The sequence below is a fragment of the Bufo gargarizans genome, chromosome 1, assembly GCF_014858855.1.
Source record: "Bufo gargarizans isolate SCDJY-AF-19 chromosome 1, ASM1485885v1, whole genome shotgun sequence".
Taxonomy (NCBI): Eukaryota; Metazoa; Chordata; class Amphibia; order Anura; family Bufonidae; genus Bufo; species Bufo gargarizans.
In genome coordinates this window covers 332,560,203-332,570,982 of record NC_058080.1, presented here as the reverse complement: position 1 = coordinate 332,570,982, position 10,780 = coordinate 332,560,203, and positions in this window count along the sequence as shown.

Here is a 10,780-nt window from a genome sequence, read left to right as displayed (position 1 = left end):
TTTGTTACCAAGAAGTGCAAGGCAGTTCACATGGAATTTCACTTTATCTGATTCGATTCACTCATCTCTAGTCATCATGTACAAGATTTCGCTCAGAGTACTGTTTGTATTTTTTATTTTTTTTAACCCCTGATTTGCCTCTGAAAGGCCTTAATGTGACTGTCAGATGCGACGATCAGGGTTGAACGCGGCATCTGAGGAGTTCAATGACAAGGGGGATGCGCAATCGCCATTCCCCATCTTTTCACCCTCTACATACAATGAATGTGATCCGTGACAAAGTAATTTGTCACAATTTGATTTTCTATGTGAACTTCGGCAAAGCAGCTGAATCAAAATTTTGCAAGCTTCGCAAATCTCTAATCCACACATATGGTGCAGAATTGTTGAAGCCTTTCACCATGAATAATTTCTTCATTTTATTAATTTATATAGTGCCAACATATTCTGCAGTGCTGTACAGAGATTGTCACCACTCACATCAGTAAGGCTACTTTCACACTAGCGTTTTTGCTGGATCCAGCAGGGCTCAGCAAAAATGCTTCCGTTACTGATGATACAACCGTCTGCATCCGTTATGAACGGAACCGGTTGTATTATCTTTAACATAGCCAAGACGGCTCCGTCATGATCCAAAATGCAAGTCAATGGGGGACGGATCCATTTTCTATTGTTTTAGATAGAGTCAGAGAAAACAGATCCATCCCCATTGACTTGCATTTTGGGTCATTTCGGATCCCATGACGGAAAGAAAATCTCAGCATGCTGCGGTTTGCTCTCCGGTATGAGAACGCAACCAAACGGAACAGAATGCATTTTGGAGCATTCCGTTCTGTTCAGTTGCGTTTTGTCCCCATTGACAATGAATGGGGACAAAACGGAAGCGCATGACGGATCTCAATACCGGAAAATAGAAATGCTAGTGTGAAAGTAGCCTAACTATCTCATTTGGGATCACTATCACAATAACCTATCAATGTATTTTTGGAGTATGGGAGAAAATCAGAATACCTGGAGGAAACCCTGGGAGGAAACAGTGAAGCAGGAAGTGGATGGCTTCCTGCTTCACTATGTAAATGAATTGCCTGGTGGGTGCATCCTCCCAGCTTCTGCACCCGGGACACGTGCCCCAGCTGCATCCTCCTCGCTATGCCCTGTTTATACTGTACCTTACCATGAACTGGTCTAGCACTAGTGGGAGCATAGGAGCCTACTGCATACTATTTTACATTTAACTCAGTAATAGCACACTATGCAGTAAGCTCTTATGCTTTAGAACATGAGTCAGCAACCTCTGGCACTCCAGCTTTTGTGAAACTACAATTCCCATCATGCGCCATTAATTTCTATGAGACATCTAAGAGCAGCAGAGGAAATATGCAGGCTGGGAGTTGTGGTTTAACAACAGCTGGAGTGCTGGAGGTTGCCTACCCCTGCCATAGAGGCATCACAATCTGACAGAATGTTACGTTTTAAAGGTAACCTGTCAGCTGCACTACGCTGCCCTTACTGAAGTCAGCATATTGCACTGACAGACCCAATGAGTTCAGCAGTCTGTCACTGCTTTGATGGCTTTCAGTACTTTTATAGTACTGACCTGCTGAAGCCCACAGCGGGTGTTAGCACTGCAATAGAGATGAGCTTGATGCTGCTCTCTGCCGCCATCCTCCTTTGACTCAGGACAATGATAAGATTCTTTCCTGGTATGCATAGGAAAGAAGACTGTCTATCATTGTTCAGAACAGAGCAGAGCGGGGGCAACGAGCAGGAAATGAATAATGACAGCAAATGGATCACAGCATAAACGGATGAAGGAGATGGCAGTCAGGGAATGGAGCAGATAGAAGATTTTCACTGGTATACAGATATAGAGTGGATAAAGCTCGGTGAAGAAAAATAAATGACACTGACAAAAAATGTGCAATAATGTGCTCTAATCTGCAATACTAACCCAGCTAAGAAAGATCTGCTACCTAGAGCCAACTCAAAAACTAAGCTCAGCAAACAGACAATTAAAGGGATTTTCGTGAGGTACAATATTGGTGACCTATCCTCAGGATTGATGAGGGTCCGACTCCTGGAATCTCGGCCTATCAGCTGTTTAAAGAGGCTGCAGAGCTCTGGATGAGCACTCTAGCCTATTCCTAGACCAGTAATATCATGTTCATCAGTCTGATGACCTATTGCAGCTCACTTGAAACCAAGTGAATAGACCTTGGCTGCAATACCAAGCAGAACCATTATACAATGTAAGGGATTGAACTTGGCATGCTGTGAGGAAGCTCTGCTGATCAGTGGCGATGCCTGCTGTAAGACCCCCACCAATCAGATATTAATTACCTATTCTGGGGATAAAGCATCAATATTGTACTCCCTCCCAATCCATTGATAAAAATTGGTAATTGACAAATAGACTGGTGTTGTAAATATAAGTACCGTATAAGTGAAACGTGTTTTGGGGCTCTTAGGCAACTTGTTTAGGCAGAATACCTCTGATATCAACTGAACCTATGGCTCATGTATACTTAGCACCGTACTGTTATTGTGTGCCTGAGGATGTGATTAAATTAATGTCAGTCATACTCTATGCTATTACCCACTGTTAGATATTGCTGACTTTGTAATATAGGGTGGTCCCACCTTACTGACCCCAGTAGGTGTGCATGTGTTTTTATCTATGTTTATATTGTACTTTATATTCAGACTGACTAAATAAGAAGATTTGATATTATGTTTAATAACAACAAACTAAAATGGGTTGTCTCACCTCAGACTTTGTTGGCAGATCTCTAAGATATGTCATCAATGTCAGATACGTGTAGGTCCCACCTCTGGGACCCAAACCTATCTCTAGAACAAAGTGCCCAAAGTGAAGGAGAGCACACCATACATGCGCTGTCGCCCTCCATTTATTTCTATGGGAGTGGTGAAAATTGCTGAGTAGTGATGGACGAACATCGTCCGGGACAGTTCACAAACGCGATCAAATGTTCGCAAACCACAAGTATGTGGTGGACCCCATGGCAGGTGAACCTGAAAAACCTTCAACTCATATTTTCAGCCACCAAATACTTAGTAAAAGAGCAAAAATAGTCCCACAACATGGACAGAGACATACTAGAGGGGGATCAATGACAACAATTTCAACAAAAAATAAGTATCCTAATCAGGGGACATTTTTATGCGTCTTAAAGGGAAATTCTCTGAAAAGTGTTGGAGCCTAGGAGAATTTTATTTTAGGCCATGGGAGTACGGGCCTTTAAAAATTAAGCATTCACCTGACATAAAAGAAATTCTGATTATGTGGCTCGAGGTATATTATGAGGTCAGTGGAAAACAATTTTACTGGAGGCCAGTGGACTACAGGCCCCAAACATTATGCATTCACCGGACTGAAAAGATCAAGTGATTATGTGGCCGGAGGTATATTACACCGTCAATGGATATCAATTTTACTGCAGAACAGTACAAATACAAGTCAAATACATATTTTTAAAAGAACTAAAAATATAAAATTGGATTAAAAACATGGCTAAACATGGTCATTTTTTGACTGTACAGTGGAGTGGTTACTGTATTTTTAACCTTTTTCTTTCTTTGGTTCATTAAGTAAAATTAAAATAAAGGCATTAAGTACACGTTTTTTAACTGAATTAATAAGTGTGAAGTATTACGTTTCACCTGGGGCAAGATCGGTTCTACGCCTACCTTTACCACATCTACGGGCCGCCTAGCTGCCCGGCCATCCATACAGGATTAACAAGTGAGAAGTTGGAGCCAGAGATACTATTAAACCTATAGCTGATATTACCCTCTAGGAATGTATTGCTATGTGCTATTATCAACAAATGTCTGCTTGTGGCCCTTGCTAGTTTGAGGTGCGTTTCCCTCCCTAAAAACTGAACTAAACCAATAAACAAAAGTGGTTCTCTTCATTCTTTGACATGGATGATCAGCTTCTTGCAGTGACTGATGTGGATCCAGTTGTCTTGTCCCTCGAACTTTAGATAGGTTGGCGTCATCAGCAGCAAATGGAACGTCCTCGGATGTTTCTTTAGCACGACCCAATCACCTGGTTGACTATCACCTGGTTGACTATTAGCCTGGGTCCGGGAGAGACTCCCAAACCCGGTGGTGGACATCTGGTCATAACCCGTGGGGCTGCCTGGGGGCATCTCTGATGGAATAAAAGGCTACAGCGGAACATTCAGGCAATGGATCGGACGGCAAAAATCTGACCCAAGTACCGTCAAAGAAAAGGCAGTTATGATGGTTCTCAATGTGATTCCCTTCTAAGTTAGAACATTGATTGACAGTTGAGAGGTTAGAATGGTTAGTAAAAAGTTTAAAGGTTGTTGTTTAGCAGCATGTGAGGGCCCCCATGGTTCAGTGAGACTGGCATCAGTGTGCTATACCCCACCGTTGCTGATGAGGACCCGCTGGCAGCTTTCACTAAGAACATTGCTCTCAGAGCCAGCATCCATTAGATCCCTCTCAAACCAATGGTGGTGGCTTTCACATAGTGGAGTAGGAACCCGAGTGCTGATATATAGAATTTCCCTGGTACTGTCCTGACCCGATCACGCTCTCTTTTAACCGTAATCCGGTCAGACATTACACAGGGAGGCGTATACAAATAAACCTACATAACATTCCTAAGCTAAAGAGAAAGTCCACTATAGTCATCATATGCTAATAAAAATTTCCATGACAGCCCTCTGTGATGCTAGTAACATGTTTGCCATTTTGCCGGTTTTTCTTTTTACTGGAGGTCTAAGTACGTTCCCACTCAGTACTGGTCCTTGCCGTTTATGCCTTTTTATACGGGGCTCCATCTTCAAACACTGGAGCATGAAGGCCCCCATTTGCACTAAATTGGATACGATGGAGTGGCTTGGCTCCTGCTCATCGCCGGGGAGAATGTCGTCCTCGGTCTCCTCCCCCCAGCCACGGACAACACCAGGGATACCAGAAAAGTTTAAAGCCTGCTCTTCTTGCTCCTCCTCCGCACCGACTCCATCCTCCTCCGACTCCTCTTCAGACTCCTGTTGACTTGTGTCAGATGGAGCAGACCCCCTGGGATTTCATCCAGCATTGCGACTTCCTCATCTTCCATCTCCTGCTTCTCGACGTCTTGATCAATTACACAACGCAATGCACGTTCCGGAAAGAAGGCATAAGGTACGATGTCACTGATGCACCCTGGCTGTGACAGACCAGTTTGGTGATCTCATCAAATGGCCACAGAAGTCTGCATGTGTCACTCTTTAGCAGCCATTGACGCGGTGAAAAAAAAAACAAGCTCCCCAGAACCTGTACTGCCGCAGAGTTTACAGGTAGTCGTTAACTACATGTTTCTGCTGGAGCAGTCTATCAAGCATATACTGTACAAGTTGGAGATCCATCGCGTCAGGCAGTCACAAATCAGATGTCTGATGGGCAGGTGGTGTCGCTGCTAAACGTCAGCAAGGCAAGCCATGGCCATGTAAGATATTCTAAAATGGCCAGAGATTTTACTGGCCTGCCGCAAGATGTCCTGGACCCCGGGGTATTTGGTAACGAATGGCACGTGTGTCATTTTGTCCTGTTTCAGCGTGCTCAGCAGATTGGCACTGTTGTCACAGACCACTTTACCAACTGTCAAATTATGTGGGGTTAGCCACTGATTGGCCTGTGACTGCAGAGCTGAAAAGTGCAGGACCAGTGTGGCTCTTGGCTTCCAGGCACAACAGCCGCAGCACAGCATGGCAACGTCTCACCTGGCATGTCAAATAGGTTCTGGGGTTCTTAGGGGCACAGTGGAAGAGGTGGTAGCAGTGTAAAAGGAGGAGTCAGCCGAGGAGGAGACGGAGGATGGAGTAGGAGGAGGAGAAGAAGAGGCAGGCCTGCATGCAATCCGTGGTGGCAACACCAAATCCACAGAGGTACAACAGGTTGCATGCTTGATGTATTGTCAGAAGGTTAACCCAGTAGGCAGTAAAAGTTATATACCTTCCCTGCCTGTGTTTTCTAGACCACGTGTCTGTGGTCAGATGTATCTTGGCACCGACGCTGTATGCCAGAGATACATTCACTTGCTGCTGAACGTGGCCATATAGCTCAGGGATGCCCTTCTGGGAGAAATATTTCCTTTTGGGGACCTTACATTGCAGTGTGCTAATGGCCACACATTTTCTAAAGGCCTCCGAGTCCACCAGTATATGGCAGTAGTTGGCGGTCTAGCAGTTCCTACAAGCCAGCGGTCAGCCGTTGGGATAGAGGGTTATCCGGCGTCATCACCTTTTTTCGCTCAAACATTTGGGCTATGGAAGCCTACATTTTGACAAATGAATGCTATGACTGCACGGTGGAAGGTGGAGTAGAGGACAAATGGGAGGAGAGAGAAAAAGGAGAAGAGGCAGGACATAGAGCGCTGGGAATGTGGCTTTGTGGGTTCTGACAGTGTTGCTCCCACTGGGAGTGATGGGAGGCCAGGTGCCTTCTTAAGGCGGTCGTGCCTAGGTGAGTGTTGGGATTACCGCGACTTATATGTTGACAGCACAGGCTGCAGATGGCAACACTATTGTCAGCAGCAGACGCATAAAAAAAAAGCCCACACTGGGCGTCGAAACAACATGGACACTTGAGGCTGCAGCTCCGTGATTGTTATCACCACAGAAGCTTTTTTTACCATATGCTGGCGCTCCGACCATGGTTAAAATCGGAGGTCCCAGAACCGGAGATCACACAGCACAAGATAGAGGTGCTCCCACCTCCGGGGAAATGGATAAATTTATCAAAAAAGTGGCCTCCAACCCCAGGCAAAACCATGCCTACTTTACAACTAGCTATGCTAGTACGGTTACTTGTTGATTATGCTGTTAATTCCTTTTTTATTGTAGGATATACTCTATTACACAGTTTACCTGATTTCCCACAGATGGAGGAAATACTATGTGTCTGTCCGTGCCATGCAGAGATTTTTAAGTATGTGCCCTCTGGAGTAAGGAACGGCAGGGCCGTACCCTCTAATTTATGACCCGTTATGGTGGATTTACAAATTACCTCCTATAACGTAAAGGGCTTCAATGCCCCTTCTAAACGCTGCCAAATTTTCTCTGAATTAAAAAAAAGGGGCTGTTCTGTAATCCTCCTCCAGGAGACACATTTTAGACTTAATCATTATCCAAATCTCTCTCACGCTTACTTCTCCACTTGGTACCATTGTGGTTCTGATTCATCTGCTTCTAGAGGAGTTAGTGTAGGCTTCAGCAGGAACACACCATTCATATACTTGGACCATATCTAAGACCCTGAGGGTAGATTTATTATTTTAAAGGGTAATATAGCAAACCAGGTTTACACATTTATTAATGTTTAGGCTCCAAACGTCGACCAGGCTGCCTGGCTCAACAAAGTTCTTCAGAAGTTTGACCACTTTAGAGAAGGTGTGACTGTTTTGGGAGGTGACCTCAACCTTACGCTGGTCCCCCCCGGTAGACTCCTCATCCCAAAGGTCTGCTATCTCTAATAAAGCTTTAAGTAAATTGAGAAAATCCCTCTACGACCGGCACCTGGTCGACGTCTGGAGAACCTTACACCCCAATGTTAAGGACTATACCTTCTATTCCAATCCGCATGGTTCATACCAGCGTTTGGACTATCTCTTTGTTTCCTCTGAACACATCCAGCTATGCACCAAGGCCCAAATAGGCTCTATTAGTCTATCTGATCACGCCCCTTTATGGATGCATATACTCACCCCTAATAGGCCTCTCAAAATATTTCATTGGAAACTCAATGAACAGCTGATCCAAACCCCAGAAAATAAAGAGAAAGTCCATAAATGGCTGAGTGAATTTTTCTCAACCAATGATACCCCTGATATCCATCCATATACCCACTGGGACACCCACAAAGCTCTTATCCGGGGACAACTGATAAGCTTAGGCTCATATACAAAAAAACTAAGACTTGGGCTTGAGGCTTACCGGCACCAACCTCTCATGAGTCTGTTGTTCCATGCCCGTCCACAGCTCCTGCGCGGTGTGGGGTTTGTCCCCCAAACAGTTAAGTTTTAAAACTGCCTGCTGTCGCTTACCCCAGACTGTGCTGAAGTTGGTGGTAAAGGGGTTAGGCTGACCGGATGAGGAGGTGGTAGAGGATGAGGAATCGGAGTAGGAGGAGGAAGCAACAGGAAGCATAGAGAAATGCCCTGCAATCCTCGGTGGTGGAAGGTTATGCGCCAAACTGCTCTCCGCCTCAGGCCCAGCCGCCACTACATTTACCCAGTGTGCTGTTAGGGAGATATAACATCCCTGACCGTGTTTACTGGTCCATGTATCTGTAGTTAGGTGGACCTTGCCACAGTTGGTGTTGCTCGGTGCACACCTGATTTTGTCCCCCACTTGGTTGTGCAGGAAAGGGATGGCACGCCTGGAAAAGTAGTGGCGGCTGGGAACGACATACTGTGGGACAGCCACCGCCATAAGGCTTTTAAAACTCTCCGTCTCCACTAGACAAAATGATAGCATTTCAAAGGCAAGGAATTTTGAAATGCTGGCATTCAGGGCCAGGGATCGCGGGTGGGTAGGGGGGTACTTCCTCTTTCGCTACAGTGTTTGGGAGATAGACAGCTGCGGTGGTCCTCCCATATACTCATTCTGAAATATAAGTGGTTGGGCATTGGTGCACTCAATCTCTTTCACTTATGGGGCAGGGCTATGTGGATGGCTCTGGAAAACCCTGTTAGCAGAGACATCAAAAAGCTTAAGGGAGATAGATTTGTTCAGGAGCAGCAACACAAGCGGCTTGTAGAGAGCGAGGATGGTGGTCATGCAGCAGCTGGGCAGGGGATAACAGATCCAACGCGATCCAAAGGCATATGTAGAAAGATGGAGGGCCACAGCTTTTTGATGAAAGATGGAGGGCCACAGCAGCATATCACCAAAATTCTTCTTTATTTAGAAAGACACCTCACAGCAAGGTATAAAAAAAATTTGCAGCAACGTTTCGGCTAAGGGTATGCTTGGCAAAGGCTACCCTTAGCCGAAACGTTGCTGCAAAAAAATGTTATGCCTTGCTGTGAGGTGTCTTTCTAAATAAAGAAGAATTTTGGTGATATGCTGCTGTGGCCCTCCAGCTTTCATCAAAAAGCTTAAGAGACTGCTGCATGACTTGGGGCTCAGACTACTTGGCTGATTTGCAAGGGGGTGAGGTGAAAGACTGATGGCCATGGGCCGAGGGATCTTTGCACCACTCAGGCTATGTTTAATCTTGTCCTTGTACTCTAACCTCAATCTCTACAATTGCCTCCTTTGCACTTTGTTTGAGGCATTGCTGTCATGAGGTTTTAAAGTATGCTTTTTTAGTTAGCATTCTTTTTTCGCTGTTGTTATTTTCGTGTACTGATTTCCCGGCCTCTCCTTGGGTCCTGCTCCTCATCTGTGTGTCCTGTCTTGTGCTGCCTTCTTTTATTATGCATGTATTTGTTCATATATATTTATAATAAAGTCTTTTTGATTTTCATATATACGTAAGTCAGTTTAATTTTTTGGTCATTATATAACACCCCTTCTTTAATCCGTTTTTTGCGGGGGCAATTGGTATATCACACAATTAGAAATTGTTTGTTCCAATAGCGTTTGTCACTATCTGTAGCTGAGGAAACTCAGCAAAACCGCAAACAAATGCTGCACTACCCAGATGCACTATATAGAAAGTATATTATTGGTATATAACACCCCTGCTTCAATCAGTTTTTTGGGGGGGCGACTGGTATATCACATCAGTAGAAATTATTTGTTCCAATAGCGTTTGTCACTCTGTGTAGCTGCAGTATCGCAGCAGAACCGCACACAAATGCGGCACAATACAAATGCACTATAATATACTGTCTATGTTAGAAAGTATATTATAAGTATATTACACCCCTCAGTAAGTTACACCCATCGATAGCACACCCTATACTAGCACTTAAAAGGACTTTTGTGGCCCTATTAGCTAGCATTTGGTTTCCCTAACAGTCTGTCCCTGCTCCACACAGCATCCTCTCCTTACACTGGCAAAAAACTGAATATAAAATGGCAGCCAGATCGGGTTTATTTATAAGGTAGGGGGTATGTCCATGTACTGAAATGTCTCATTTGGCTGTCCTTTACCGCCTGATGGATGTGTCATGGGTCAAAGTTCTTCACAAAATAAAGAGTATGGCGCCATATGTTCGTCGAACTGCGAATGAGCAAAGTTCGCCACAAAACGACCACCAGGCTTACAGCAAGGCCATCTCTATTTCCGAGTCGCACACTTGACTATTTTCAGAAGTGCCATAGAAATTTATGGAGATCGTACTTGTGCATGTGGAGTGCGCGCTTGTTCACTTTGGGGGCTCCATTCTAGAGATAGATGTGGGTCCACAAGGTGGGACACACACTTTTCTGACATTGGCATATCCTAACAACATGTCACCAATGTTTGAGGAAAGGTAACCCCTTAAAATGCTAGGAGCAATGAATAGAGTAGAAGGACTATAGGCATCAATCTACACAGACATGACACAAATCTAGGCTAGGAACAGGATCCAACCTATACTAAGGATTCTGCATACAAATACACCAAGCTCACACTATAATGACTAGTGATGGACGAACATCTGCTGGGATGGTACGCGAACGCGATCAAATGTTTGCGAAACGCAAGTTCGCGGTGGGTCCAATTTCTTTTAATGGCAGGCAAACCTGGAAAACCTTCAGCTCATATTTGCAGCCAAGAAATAAATACTAGAAGTGCACAAATAGTCCCA